The sequence below is a fragment of the Benincasa hispida genome, chromosome 9, assembly GCF_027475165.1.
Source record: "Benincasa hispida cultivar pf3 chromosome 9, pf3_genome.v1.1, whole genome shotgun sequence".
NCBI lineage: Eukaryota > Viridiplantae > Streptophyta > Magnoliopsida > Cucurbitales > Cucurbitaceae > Benincasa > Benincasa hispida.
In genome coordinates this window covers 51,711,898-51,728,484 of record NC_143486.1, presented here as the reverse complement: position 1 = coordinate 51,728,484, position 16,587 = coordinate 51,711,898, and the positions used below count along the sequence as shown (strand labels likewise).

General features: G+C 34.9%; 1 pseudogene; it reads left to right on the top strand.

The window, feature by feature from the left end:
* The first annotated feature begins 11,131 nt into the window (after window positions 1-11,131).
* LOC150033892 (L10-interacting MYB domain-containing protein-like) lies at window positions 11,132-15,410 on the top strand (annotated as a pseudogene).
* The last annotated feature ends 1,177 nt before the right edge of the window (window positions 15,411-16,587 follow it).

The window sequence follows — 16,587 nt, the reverse complement described above, 5'->3', positions numbered from 1 at the left end:
AATACCATTCACAACGCAAAGAAAACACATATAAGGCATTCATAACGCTTATAAACAGCCTAAGTGTCATGCTCCATCCATTGTTCATTCATTGCTACTTTTTATATAATACTTATACAAAACAACAAAAAACCATGCAAAACATACTTCCATTCACCCTTATACTATACGCTTATCATATAAGGATGATGCATGAATATGCTTACTGCATGCATAAATATAACTCTTATATTTTCATGATACATGCGCATGCTTTCTTGTAATTTCATCATGCTATATTATAACACTTATAATACATGATGCATGAATAATTGCACAACTTAAGCTGGGGTTTCAAATCTATATGTCATACACTATGCCATATAAATGACATACATCTCATGTATATTAAACAAAAATTGATGAACCGGGATAATTTTCCTCAGATCCTAAAAAACTAGAGTTAAATATTACAAAAGCAAAGAGTATCCGGTTCAAACAGGTGAACTGGGTCTTGAACCGTTCAGTCGAAGTCCACGTCTCCACTGATCATATACCAAAACCCAAGCGATCGTCTACATGAAAGAGTAAACGGTTTACTCAATCATTTACCTACGCTTCTAGAGCTAAACGATCATGTACCTTTTATTATACGATGAAGCATGAGGTACGCGATCATGCAGCGCGCTTCACAACGTAAGCCTTATACGATCATCTAAACGACAACGATGCGATGAAGCACGATTCGTCTAAACGATCGCTGAGCAGGTGCCTAAGTATCGTATACCTCGTGATAGTCTAGTCAGTGACTATGCAATGAGCATGCTAACTACATGATCATTTAGTGCGCACGTCTTTTATTAAACGATGAGCATCACATGCTTCCATTCGATTGTTTACCTCCAACCTCTACGGGATCGGGCAACCGATGCTACACAATAGAGAAAACACTTTACCCCCATCGTTTAGCATCCTTTAGTAAATACTATACGGTCGCATAGAAAAATCTACACAATCGTTTACCTGAGGCTACATGATACGATCAACTCTTTGTCTTCTTCTTTGCTGAGAACTGCATCTCCATGCTTCTAAACTTCATCACAAATGACGCGACAAACTTAAACTCTTTGAATTACAGACTCGATTACATGTTAATTATGCCCGAAAACACAGAAGCCCTCACAAATTGCAACGCAAGCCTTACACGATCGTCTAAAGGAAAATGATGCAGTGAAGCACCATCATCTAAACGATCGTTGCGCGAGCGCCTTCGTATCGTATACCGCGTGATCGTGTAGTCAGTAATTATGTGATGAGGCATGCTAACTACACGATCATTTAGCGCGCGCCTTTTTCTAAACGATGAGCATCATAAGCTCCCACTACGATCGTCTACCTCCAGCATCTCCGCGATCGGGCAACTACCGTTACGCGATAGAGTAAACGATTAGCTAAACGATCGTTAAATAAATACTACACGATCGTTTAGTTAAATCCCAACGATCGTTTACCTGAGGCTACACAACACAACCAACTCTTGTTCTTCTTCTTTGCTGAGAATCGCATCTCCATGCTTTGAAACTTTATCACGAATGACTCGACTAACTCAAACACTTTGAATTACAGACTCGATAGCATGTTAATTATGCCCAAAAATACAAAGGCCCTTACGAATTAACACTTTGTAATTTAAAGAAAGCTTTAAACAGAGTAAATAAACCCGTAAACATTCACGCCATCCACAAACGCATTTAACAATTAAACGTAATGCAGAAAACCCACCACGATTGTAAAAGAAGTTCAAAATAGAACTGGAATTTGGAATATCAGAACAACCTGGCTCTGATACCAATTGAAGAAAATCAGACATGAAAATTTCCATGAGTAGCAGAATGATCGTTCCAAATTTTCATTCGAAATTGAACATACACAATTACAATCAAGAAACAAAACCTTATAGGTCATACACAATACGAAATTACAGCATGTTTTACAAGATAAGCAAGGGAAAGAGAACACATACTTTTGAAGACTCATCTTCTAACTCCCTCAATCATGAATGCTCGTTCAATCTCTAAGACTGCAACACATGAACGCTCGAACACAACGATCGTAACACAACACGATTAATCAGCAACCACCACACGAACACCGTGAACACAATGAATGGCCTCCAAAAACCTCGACTTATGTCGAGTTGAGTAAGACACCACCACAATGGCTACCTTGGTATTCTCGGTGTAATGATCCAGAAGTGTGGGCTCTGTGTGGACTTGGTTTTAGGAAGAGACCGGAGGAATAACAATCGTGTAAATGATTGAGCAAGTGGGAGATGACAAAATTCTATCATATAGACTATTGGGAATTTCCTAGAACTCGCATTTCGTGTTAAACATTCTATCAATAATAATAAATTGTTGATTTTACATTTATTATGAAAATCCAATAAACATATCCACGGCTATAGTATGAATACTGTAACTTTATATAGTAACATAAACAGGATTAACTTAACAGTATATAGCCTAAATGGTCTAATAAGTATATGGATGAAATTGGGTATCTCATCTTGGTAACACTATTGAATGCAGCCCACTTTGTAGTTGTTATAAGAGTTGTAAAGTGCTACAAATGATGTGATCCACAAATCGTTCATGTTGAGACATATGAGTGGGTGCATCCTATGAAATGAGTTTGCATATAGACTGGACCATGGAAAATAGTCACTTTTCTTTATAACGACCTTTTACTATTAAAACTGACTATTTCATTTATTACATAACCTAGGTTAACTCGATCTTAATCCTGAGCTAGCTATGAACTCCAGTTTTTACGGGATTATCCTTTGATCTGCAAACGGTGAGAGTAGTTCAACAGCACTGCTCAATATGCCTCTCATTTTGGGGATAAGACTGAATGAATAGCTGGGGACATAGCCCTGCAAGATGGAATTCACTCCTTCCCGATTTAGGGTTAACAGATAGGTTGTTCTCTTAAGTACTGATTCAAGGTCTTGAACAATCGGGGGCCCTCCTTCTCATGATAGAGAAAGAATTTGATTCATAGGGATTATGAATCAGAATTGTTCATCAGAGGGTCAGTGGGAACTTAAGAAACAAGATGTATTCATAAGGGTAAAACGATTATTTTGACCCAACTGTGATTACGAACAACTTATGAAGGATCGACTTACTGATTATGGTTATTAAGTGGACATAATATATCTACAGTGAGGGGAGTTCAACTATGGGTTGTAGTGGAGTGACCAATTAGTTAACGAATGGGGGTTAGATCGGTCTAATGAGTTTAGCCGATTAATCTCGGATCGTTGGAGCCCATGTTCTATAGGTCCGCGAGGTCCCCCTACTAGTTCATAAATGGGTAAGCTTTAGGGTAGTTTGAGAAATTAATTTGAAACGTTCAAATTAAACAGAACAAGAGAATAAATATTTAAATATGATTTAAATATATGAAGATGATTATTGTGCAAAAATTATTTAATATTTGATATTAAATTAATTAGTATTATTTAAAAATTAATTTATGAAATTAATTTTAGAAAATTAAATTTTCAGTTTTCAAAATTGAATTTTGAAATCAGTTTTGATTTTAAAGAAAAATTGGAAAGTTGAAATACATGCATTAAAATGGAAAATCAAGATTTTCCATTACCATTTTCTTTATGCTCACACAAAACTCATTTCCTCATCTTCATTAACTCCGAGCATAAGCTACAAGTCATGCAGCATTCTTCTTTGCATGTTCACCTGCAATAAATAAAGAAGAATGGAGTGAAATTGAGGCATATATTTCAATAAAAATTTTAGAGAAAATTTCGTGTGGAAGAAGAGTTCTTCTCAAAAGTTTGTGCAGTGAGCTTTTCTCTATTTCTCCATTGCTTCAAGTTGTTCTTAAGTCCCACAACTCATTCTAAAGCACCAAGAAGATAGTGGGAAAGATCTTGAGGTGGTTCACGGTGTTCTTTGGAGAAGACTGTTGCTGTTGATCAAGATTTTGAAGAGTTCTTCAAAGGTATGACTACAAACCCTCTTATTTTAGATGAGCATGCTCTAGTTTCTTCCAAAATTAGTGAATTTGAATGCTTATTGATCCTTTTTGTTTCCACTACATGTTGATACATTCTTACAATTGGCACCAGAGAATCATATAAGCATTCAATACGGTTTAATTTTGGTGTGGTGGGTGTTCTTCATGAGATATATGAAACTGGCGCACTGATAGGGTTTTCTGAGTTTTAGCATTTTATTTCTCTTTAATTTCTCAATTAAATTTTTAATTGGCTCTTGTTTCATGAGCATATATGTGTTATCAAGAGTCTGTAATTTATTTGGAATCATTAGAGTTGAAATTAAGATGTAATTAAAGAAATAAGTGAAGATGGTCGAGCTGCTATTCCAGTTTTTCAGCTTCTGCTCAAAATCGTCGTTGAGGTTCAGTTGGTAAATGATCATCTAGTTCCAAGCATTACACAATGTGAAGAAAAGCTAGATGATCGTATAGCAATGGGCATTGGTTGTTGTGATGTTGAACGTTAGACGATCGTGTACCTGCGGGAGCTAAACGATGCGTTAAAATGCAATATGATAGCACTACGCGATCGTTTAGCTTTTCGTGGGAACTAAATGATGCATTGAAGGTGCTATACAATGGCACTACACGATTGTGTAGCTGCGGCATGCACTAAGCGATGTGATGGCACTAAGCGATCGTCTAGGCACAGAGCTAAGTGATTCGTTGAAGTACTATGCGATGGAACTAAGCGATCATGTAGATGTGGCACTCAACGACATGATGATGTTCTATGCAATGGAACTAAGCGATCGTGTAGCTGCGATGGACACCAAACGATCACATGAAGCGTATGCGATGGTGTTAAGCGATCGCGTAGTTCTACCCGAGAGCTAAACGATTGCACTATACAATAGACAGAAGACACTAAGTGATCGTGTACCTCTGTTCAACACTAGGCGATGGCGTTAGACAATAGCCTTCAGTGTTACACGATCGGCCTTAGCGAGATTTTGAGGTTGGACCGAGAGTAGCCGGTTCGACCGATTTTCTCGAGGTCCAATCCATTCAGCCTCAAAGGGTTTTTAGCTGGTCCAGTTCAAACTTTTTTGATCCGGTTCAAGATGCTTGGGTTCAGTTTGGAGCGGTTCGAGTGGTTCAAAGACGGTTTTGAAGTTATTTGTAATAGTTAGGCATCTGTTTGCTTGTTTATACCAAAACTAAAACCATATCAATTAGTATTTAATTGTTTATGCATGTGATGTATGTAATAATTAAATAATTCATGTATATGCATATAGTATGCCATGTAGATTTAAAACCTCACCGTAGGAAGCATGTTACATGCATTGAAAGTATGTTATAATTGTTATAATATATAGTATGCATGTTAGGGTTATATTTAATATAATGGTTATATTAGATATTGAATGTCTTTTCTGAATGTTGTGGATGTTTATCATGTCTAAAATGTTGTAAGCTATTATAAAATTGGGTTAGACGTTTAAAATCCAAAACAAGAAACAGTTGTATGCTCATTTAGGTTAACAACTAGTTTTAATTATTAAAATAGATTGTTACCTTGTAAAATTCGATTAAAAATTCATATCAGTTCATAAACCTGTCGAAGGCTGGGGTTACTTAAGTTGACGATTTATGGAACACCTTCTACCTGGGAATTATGACCGAAAGATTGAGCGTTGGTAACTGATTTTTTGAGCTTGCATGAGCGATATGAGGTAATAAAATGGTTTATCACCTAGACATTGTAGGTTAAATCCAATTATAAGCGTTATACTTGGATAAACCACTTAGACTTAGGTTGTTAAAATTAGCCGATACACATAAGTAAAATACCCAAGCATTTAGAACACTTCAGTGGGAGATTAACAATATATTTGACATATAGTTATTAGCTCTCACGTCCTCAAGAGTTCAAACCGTAAAATCCATGCTCGGCTTCGTGTCGCTTTTACTTCGACTGCTTCATTCGGAAAGTGTTTGCATGGGTCAATAACAAGGTGAATAAGGGAGGTAGTATGTATTAAGTGGTTGAAGGAAATGTGTCAACATTGTCCTACGGTCTCCTCAATTAGTTTGAACTGTGAGATTCCTATGTTGCGTCTGCTGTCGTTTTTAGGTGACACTAGCTAGTCATTAACCGCTGCAATCTTTTCAAAGGGTTATAACGTAGGATTCGGTCTTATAGTTCCGTCTTGGGTATTGTCTTCTATTTTGGAGGCATATTCATACCGTTCTATAAGATCTAAAAATGGCAGGTCACACTTACAAAGAATTACTAATTGTTAGTAAAGATCTTGACTGAAAGCGATAACCAAAAGAACTATCGGGATATGAGTTATTCTAGAGATAGTACTTGGTCAAGAATTATCTTGCTTCTGTGAAAGAATTCTTGACTGCCCCTCTGTAGCAATTGTTCTAAATCACTAAAGTATTGTTGCAAATAAATAAAGATTTATTGGGTACTTTATTATTTTTGCTAAAAAGGGATTTAGATGCATATTTAATAGAGATTATTTAAAATGTTTCAATAATGTCAAACTCAATCATACAATTGCTTGCTTCTAATAAATTTAATGGAGAGGGTTTTTCGAACTGAAAGTCAAACATCAATACGATATTAGTTGTAGAAGATATGAGGTTTGTGTTGGAGAAGTGTCCTCCAGTTCCCAGTTCAACAGCCACCCGAAATGTTTGGGACATCTATGATAGGTGGGTGAGGGCGAACGAGAAAGCCCGGGCCTATATCTTAGCGAGTATATCTGATGTACTCAACACGAAGGATAAGGTCATGCCCACCGCCCGTGAGATAATGGCATCATTACAAGAGATGTTCAGAAATCGTCATCTTCTGTTAGACATGAAGCCATTAAGTATGTCTATGTTACGCGCATGAAATATGGAACCAACGTAAGAGAAAACGTTCTCGATATGATGGTTCATTTTAATGTTGAGGAGGCTCACAGGGCGATGATAGATGAGACGAGTTAAGTGAGCATGATACTGGAATCTCTCCCAGAGAGTTATCTACCATAAGAACAACCGTTGTTATGAACAAAATCACTTATAATTTGACCATGTTGTTGTTACAGACTTATCAATCAATGATGAAATTGAAGGAAAAAAGAAATAAACGTTATTTCGAAACCTAAAAAGTTTTGTAAAGGGCCTACGTCAGGAACGAAACCCACTGATGATAAGAAGTTTACTACTGTTGATCGAGATCTTGAAGAGTTATTCAAAGGTATGACTACAAACCCTCTTATTTTAGATGAGCATGCTCTAGTTTCTACCAAAATTAGTGAATTTGAATGCTTATTGATCCTTGTTGCTTCCGCTGCATGTTGATACATTCTTACATAGACGAATACCCAATCGTTTAGCAAATGCTCTGCGATCGTTTAGCTACAACCGGCTGAGTGAACTATCGTGTAGTGTCACTCGTTTAGTCTCTTTTTAGCTATCATTTAATGAATCTTATTCACTTGACAACCTTTCCGTGAGTGAGTTTCCGAGAATGGAAAATCTCAAATCTTACTAAATTTAGGAAAACGTTTTTCCTTTTATTTCAAGATTACCATGAAACCACCAATAACCTCCCACCCACTTGGTTATTAGAGAAAAAGATATAATTATCTAGTAATTAATATTATTATAAATAAATATGATAACTAACTTACCATATTATATATATAACCTATAGTTTTAATATTTCATCTCATGAAACATATAAACCATAGTTCTTTTTATATTTCATGGCACTTAATGTAAATTTCATTTACATTAATCCTCCACTTGATGTATCTCATACATCACATCGATCATATCATATATAATCGAATTTTCTCTTGTCAATTTGAACATTTAAAGTCAACACCAAGAACTGATTCTCAACTCGAATCCATTAAGCTACCAAGGGGACCTTATGAACCTATAGCTTGAAGCTTCAATGGTACGTGAATAACTGACTAAACTCTTTAGTCACATGATCCACCATCCGCTAACTGCCAAGCACTCCACTGAAGATCGACAGTTGCGCTCTCTTTACTAGAGATATATTTTGTGTCCATATTAACTAATCAACAGTGCGATAACCCTTCACAGATCGCTCGTAAGTACAGCTGGGCCAATAACCGTTATGCCCCTATAGTTACATCTAACTCCTTAAGTACCACCAATCCCTCTAATGAACATAAGTCATAGTCCTACTATGATTGGGTCCTCTCTTTCAAAGAGAAGTTGTGACCACTATGTTCAAGATCCGGAATCAATTCTTAAGGGAGCAATCTATCTACTTACCCATGTTTTGGGGAAGGAGTGAATTCAATCTTGTGTAACTGAGTTCCCAACTCCTAAATCAGACAAGTCCCCAAAAAGGTAGGCATGTTGAGTTGGCAATTTGGCCACTCTCACCCATACTAATCAAAGAACCGCCCTCAAAGACAGGATTTCCCAAAACACTCAGGATTAAGGTCATGTCACCTATGGTCGTTTAGGTGAGATGTAAGTCTCAAGTATCAACAACGTTATATAAAGAGACTAAGCATCTTGATGTCCGGTCTTATACAAACTATTTGTATAGGACACCCCCACTCACATGTTTCTACATTAATAGTCAGGATCTACCATTTGTAGTACTTCACAACACTTGCAAACCTCTACAAAGTGGGTCATATCCGTAGTGTCGCCAAGATCAGGTATCCCTTCTTAATCCTTATACTACAGACTTTTTTAGGTTTTCACTTAAGGCATGATCCACTTGTATATCTCATATACATGCTTAAGTTTACATACAATAATCATGGAGCTTTTTTTATTAAATATGAGTAAATGCCAAATAAAATAACTCTTATTTTATTCATAACAATGTGTACATATTACAAACTACGAGACTCCGGGAGAATTAAGATACTAATCCCAACATCAAGGAAGTAAATGCTTATCATACATTTTTTTCTAGAGTCAGCCTTAATCTCGAGTTATGTTTTTTTTTTTCAAGTTTGATTTAAAGAGAAATATTGGGATTTGGCCTCATGTCGGCAACAAATTTCTTTGGGTTGTGGAGGGCATGATTTTTCCCTTTAAATTATTTATGTTTGAAATTAATAACGTAAAACAAAAGACTTGCCTCAACCTTGGCCACAAACTCCTTGGGTCAAGGAAAGCATAGTTTCTCTCTTTACATTATGTATGAAATTTAAAGAATGTAAAATAAACAAAAGACTTGCCTTGCCTTGGTGTCGGCTACAAATTCCTTGGGTTGAGGAGGGCATAGTTTCCTTCTTTACACTATGTACGAAATTTAAATAATGTAAAAGAGACAAAAGACTTGCCTCGATCTCAGCCACAAATTCCTTGGGTCGAGGAGGGCAGATCTCTTTACTTCCAATTTGGCCTCATCCTTTGCCACAAAGGCCAAGGAAGGCACAAATCTCTTTAATTCCAATTTGGTCTCATCCTCAGCCACCAAGGCCAAGGAGGGCACAAATTTCTTCAGTTTTAATTTGACCTCTTCCTCGACCATCAAGGCCAAAGAGGACACAAATCTCTTTTTTAACCTTTAGATGCTTGGCTTTCCTCTGTTGAGCCTTAGATTATGCCTCAAGCTCTTCCTTCATATGTTGTTTCTCTGTCATCAGTTTGCCCAGGTCAGTCTCCAAAGCCATTCAATTTTTTATTCTAATATCCTTGATTCCACCTCGACTCGCGCTCGGTGTCGTCTATGCTCGATCTTGGCTTCTCTATGGATGAGACCCAATTCTTTTCTAGATTTGCGATTTTCTCCTCTTCCTCTTCCTTCGTAGTTCGAGCTTTTAGGCAAGTTCAAAATAAACTGATTATTCTCTGATCGGCCTGTAACTTTTTGGGATTGCCTCTCTGAATGTTTCCTATTTCCGTCTGTATCGTTTGAAACTCTTTTTTCCACGGGTGTGCCTCGACCTCAGCCTAGATTTGGCATGGCTTTTTGTGCGCCGCTTCTCTTTGATTAGCTCCCTTAAGTCTGTGTCTGGGATTCTCTAGCTTTTTGTTCCATTCGAGTCAGTCTGCGCTTTTAGCGAATGAGTTCATGCTTTGTTCGCACATCTTCTTTATTCACTTTAAGCGTTCTCTATACTGCCTTGATATACTTTGTTTAGATTTTGACCTCTCTTCCACGTCTTCCCGTAAGTCGTTTTGTCCTTCCTTTTTTAAACGATCATGTTCATCAACGGAATTCCTTCCCAATAGTATTAAAACCTGTCCCATATTGTTGTATAGGACATCAATCTTCCTCTCAGAGCCACGATCTTCCCTTCTTCCTATGCCTTGGGAGGCTGAGGCCGAGGCGGGCTATGAACAACATTATTGTTCTTCGCTTGACTAACGGTTCTTCGAGGATGCCTTTCCTGATTTGAATCGCCATTCTTTTGTCGACTCATTACTTCTTCTGTTTAAATGGCGTGTTTTGAGATTTTCTTGCAGATATCACTTCTTCCTCCACAGAAAGCGCCAACTGTTGATACCAAATTTTGGCCAAGAAAAAATGCACATTACTTCCACGTGACAACCGTCAATTTATAATTGGAGTAAGGAATACCTCTAAGACTCAACTATAAATAGAGCATGGCAGCCCCATGAAAGGTAAGCTCATCTCCTCCCTTAAAACTATTTTCCTTGACATTTGTGCAAAGTACTGACTTAAGCATCAGAGTGTCTGTGGCAAGTACCACACCAATGTATTACTCTTTTGATTATCTTGCAGGTGATTTTTCTCCTAAATTACAAATTTACCATTGAAGACATGTAAAAATGAGGTGAGTTCCCTTGACTGAATTTTATCATCAACAACCATAAAACCTACTAGGTCCAAATGGTGACCAAAAAAATTGGTGGATGATGTTCCCATGAACGGATCATTAGATGCTATAATGCAAGCCATATAGAAACCCGTCAAAGTCCTTTGGTAAAAACTCAAGCACCTTCTTGATCATTGCATAAACAGAATCCATCAACAAGCTATCAGAACCAATGTAATGGCGAGGCCGTTACACTCCACATTGAGTAACTAGGCCAACTTTTCAAGTCCAAGTTCGCCATTTTGTAAGTAGTGGCAGTAGCAGCCATGTGCTTGAGGTCAACAACTGTGCCTAAGAGACATTGTGCCTTGGCAGCGAACACCATGATGGAATCCATAATGGATTTGATCATCATTGGGTTGAGTAGGTAAGCGACATCATAGAAGCTATAGAAGGTGACCCATTTGGTGATTCGACCACTACAGCAAATGGGCCAAAATGCCCTTTGAAACTCAGAAGATGTAATCCTTCTTTCAAACCCTTCGTTTTTTAAGAATTGTATGGACGAAGGACTACGAGGGTCATTAGCTTCACCAAAATCACTGAAATTGAACTCCTATATCATGCCAATATTCCCATTCTCATCGGCCAAAGTAATACCCAATTGAAGAAGCTTCAAGCGATTTACATTGAATTTTAAATCTTTGTAGAATGGTTCCTCTAGAGCACCCTCGGGGTGGATCGAAGAAAGCCAGGGAACTCGGTATCGAAAGCAACCACTAAAAACTTTGAAAAACAGTTGTTAAGAACGATCAATTCTTGAAAGAGATTACAATATCAGACTTGCCGAATGATCCCATGATTAGGGGCTGTTTGGTTGGAGGAAAAAGAGGGTGGGAATGGGACCCATATTTGGTTGGTGGGTTTTGTTTATTTATCTTGAAAAAGGCATTTTCCAGGCATCATTTAGGTACACAAGTGAAGGAATTAAATACTCATTGAGAAGTGTGGGTTTTCACTTCTTCTACCCATTCCTATCACCATTTTCCTTCCTTCCAGTAGCTTAGTTATCTTTAATTCTCACACATACTATTCCCGGCATTATTTTCTCATGCACAACCAAACATAGTCATCCTTAATTTCTAATAATTTTATTTTCAGACATATAATTCTCAGTTATCCGGACATTGAGAAAACTTCAATTTAAACGGCTCCTTTAAAGATTTTATTTAAAAAAAAAAAAAAAAAAAAAAAAAAAAAAAGATTGAATGTAAGAAGCAGGTATTTTGTTTTTGTTTTAGAAATTATCAAAGAAGAATATAATTTACCTGAAAAAGAGGGGTTTTTTTATATTTGATCTTTTTGTTGATCCTTAAAGGTTGATGAAACGCATGAAAGTGAGAACGAAACTAAGTTTTACAATGCAAACTCTTCTTATAATTAAGTTATATATATACTTCATCAAATATCACTTAAATATTTTTTTTTTTTTTATTTTTAAAAAAACTTTTTCCACCGTCATATATCTTTTCTTTTTTAACATATTTGCCTGCTTACTAAAATTTGAATTAATTTATGTAAAAAAAATTGTAATTAATTAAACTCTTCTTATTATAACATCATCAAATATCACTTTTTATCTTATTATCTAAATCTTTTGCACCCCATATCCTTTCGTTTTTTTTTAAACATATATATTTGGCTACTAACTAAAACTTTTAATTAAATTCTCACAGTTTCAAATATAATAATTATAATAAACGTTAATTCATTTTCATTTTCCAAATTTTATTTTTTAAAAAACAAAATAGTCGATTATCTTTGCCCTAAACTTTGGAATTGTTTCCCTTAACAACATCATATATGTGATAATTTTTATTAGATGGTAGAATTTTGGAAGAAAAATAATCTTGCATATAGCACCATATAAAAAAAAAAAAAAAAAACAAGAAAAATGTAATTATTTCATTTTAATGACCATTAATAATGTAACAGATTGGTGATACTTAAAAACTTTCATAAATTTTTAGGAATACAAAAATAAACTTCATTTTTTCTGTCAAAAATGTGTTTTTTTATGACAAATTTTTCTCTACCCATCCAATTGCAAAATTCTTTTTGTTGTAGTGTAATATTAGATTAATTCTTGAATTTTAAGAATCTTATATGCATGTGAAAATGGTATGTATTACCAATTTTAAAATAAAATCTTAACAAATAATTTAAATTAATTCACGTATGGAAATTTAGAGAACTTAATTTATTCAATTATTAATTTTTTTTAAAGTGATACAATTCAAAGTTTGGGTATAAATTATTTTAAAAATCAAATTTTAAATAACAAAAATAAGATGAAGGTTCTTAATTAATTTCTTGAAGAAAAAGTAAGAATCTAGCCCAAATATTTTTAAAACAAAATAAGATGACGGTGCATAAAACATAGAAATTTTTTTAAAGATAAAGATCCAATTTAATATATTTTTTATGATGTCATAACTTATAATTAGTTATTTGGGAAATTTATGGTAAGGTAAGATGTAATGGTGTATGAAAAGATGCAAGGGTTGAAAATATTCTAAGTGTTCTTTTATGATCTTATAAGAACAGTTCTCTTTGTTCAAAAACTCACTTTTAACGTCGAGATCAAAGGTTATTTGTTTGTTCTCTTTCTTCTATTTCTAAAACAAAAAAAAAAAATATTTGTTTGTTTGTGACTTTTCTATATGGTTGCGTTGAGTTGAAAAAATAAGTAATTATATTTTCAACAAAAGAAAAAAAGAAAAAGAAAACTTAATTACATTAATCTTTGTGCATCTTGCATCTTATCATATTGTTCAATCATAATTTGTTAGGTAGAAAATCCATAAATATGTGGATTGTTTACAAATAAAAAAAAATGAACCAAAATATTTACGAATATAGCAAAATATTTGATAAATCTTGATAGACTACTATCATCTATCACTGAAAGACTATGACATTTTGTTATATTTTAAAATATTTTTAGCAATTTGACATTTACTTGATAGTGAAGTTTTTAAAAATATTTTTGGAAGGACAACCCTTAAGTTAAATATAATTTAAAACAAAAAATTATGGATTTTCGGTGATCACCTTTGACACCGAGTTACTGGCTTTCTCCGATTCACCCCAAGAGGTGCTCCAAAGGAACAAAACATATAAGGCTTAAAATTCAATGTGGATCACTTGAAGCTTCTTCAATTGGGTGTTACTTTGGCCGATGAGAATGGAAATGTGGGCATGATAGAGAGGTTCAACTTCAATGATTTTTATGAAATTAAGGACCTCCACAATCCTTCATCCATATAGTTCTTGAAGATGGGAGGGTTTGTGTTGGATGAGATTTTCGGAGAAATGTGATTCGTTGAATTTGAATATTGAATTTGTATTGATTTAATCTCTACTATTTGATCCTTTGATATTTTCTCATGAAAAATAATCTTGTTGATCTTCTTGGAGGGTCGGTCTTTGGACTTGATGATTTGTTTGGATCGACCTCTGGTTTGTTGATCTACTTGGTCCCCCTCTGGCTTGTTGGTCGGGTTGGATCGGCCTCTAGCTTGTTGATATGCTTTGATCATCCTCTAGCTTGTTGATCCTCTAATTCTATGTATTTGATGCGTACATTTTATTTGAAGAAGCAAAAACGTAGATGTTCTTAAAGTTGAAGTCTTGAAAAAATGTTTGTATGTTCAGAGAATCTGAACTTCAAGGAGTGATTTAGTCACTTTGAAAGGAAATAGGCCAAATGGATATTTAAGTAAAGTTGAATGAAAAAATGTTGTTAGAACATTTAGAGAGAAAACCGATAGAAATTATGACTTCAGACAAATGAAAAATAATGGGGTGTATTAAAGGACTGACAGATATGGACAGACTTGGTTGGAAACAAGACAGGATTAGGATGGAATCCATTGGGTCAAACTATTGAGGCAACAAATGAGTGGTGAGAAGAAAAGTTAAAGGTATATCATTTATCTATATAGTTTTATTTATTAGGAATGAAAATTTTTATTAAATATTTCATTAACTAATCTTATGTAGGTTAAGCATGAGGTAGCAAAATTTCGAGCGAAGGGGTTACAAAGTGCAGACCAATTAGACATTCTTTTTAAGGATATTGCAATTACAGGAGAGGGAGCATGGACACCCTCTCAAGGATTTATACTTGAAAGTATTGAGGGCAATTCATATAAATATGTACGTGATGATGATACATTTGAAGACATGAAGCATAATGACACTAATGATACTGAATATTTAGCATATTCTACTGAGGATCACACTAAAGGGAAAGGAAAGAAAAAAGAATAAGAATAAGATCACAAAGGTGATGTTGCTAATAAATTTTGTAATCAGCTGAAACGTTTGTGTGAATCAATTGATAATAGGAAAAGAGATATGCCAAGTTGTTACATTCTTGAAGTAATGAATGCCTTACGAGATATACCTAGAATCGTGAACGACAATGAACTCTTCATGAAAGCTACAAACATCTTTACAGAAAGAGAGAATAGGAAAATGTTTGTAGCGCTTCAAGAGCCTAAGCTTCGAGTTGCGTGACTTTAGCAAAAGAAAGCTTGACCCTAAATTCTTAAAAAATGTTTGTTTAGATAGTGTGACTTTGAATTGTTTAGATAATTATTGTATTTAGCTTTTACCTTTGTTATGATGTTTTATCATTGAAATTTGTTTAGAATGTTTTTTAATTTCTTTATTTGAAACCCTGCCGGAATCTATATAACAAATGATATATATCCATTTTAGTTTTAGAAAAATAACAATAATTTTGATATAAAATCATAAACCAGAGCTAGAGATACTTAGCATATTTGGTTTCCCTAGAGCGAGTTGGAGCATGAGTGAGATCAAGATAGAGTGCGGAGAGCAATTTATTGATGAAGTCGAATTCAAAATTGAAAGCTCAAAAAATAGTTAGGAAAATATACATTTTTGGTCCTTGAGTTTTAAATAATAGGCTCATTTGGTCTCTCATATTTCAAATTAATCATTTTAGTTCCTTAGTTTTCAAGACTCGTCTACAAATAGATTCATTAAATTTAAATTAAAAAATTTACTAGATGGCTTATGTGGCAAGATGAGTTATAAAAGAAAAATAAATTTTTAATATATCTCTTCTCTCTCTTCATTCTTCTTTCTTTCTGAGATCTTTCTCCTCCATCCCCATTGGCAAAATTTTCTTAAAAAAAAAATAAAGAAAAACCAACTTCTGTAGGTCCCATTTTCCATTCAGGCAAGCACAACCCACCAGCATGGGAACAATCTGGTTATCTCAATTCTGCAATTACCATCGTCTATCATCTCACCTACTTAAGATTATTATCTGCATGATAAAATAGAATGAATTATTTTATGAATATGGTTTTGTTTGTGAAATGATCGGAAGAAGATTCGTACGAGTTGAGAGTTGTCTGGCGGGCAGGGTTGGTGACATGAGGAGGAGCTCAAATCGAGGTATAGAGACTGGCTAGATTACGTAAAAAAATCTGCATGGGTTACATGTAATCCAATAAAGGTAATAGGATTACCACCTCAATGGGAGCAATCAGATTACTATAATCACATGTGCCCCCACAACTCCTTTCCATTTCTAGAGTTCACAATTAGTTGGAATTGTCGATTGGTAAACGAAGCAGAACTTCATTAGTATTTTTTTTCTTCTTTTTTCTTACAGATTCTTTACTAGGATGTAAACTAAGTTCATTGGTATTTTTTTCACTTTGTTCAGTATGTTTTGTCT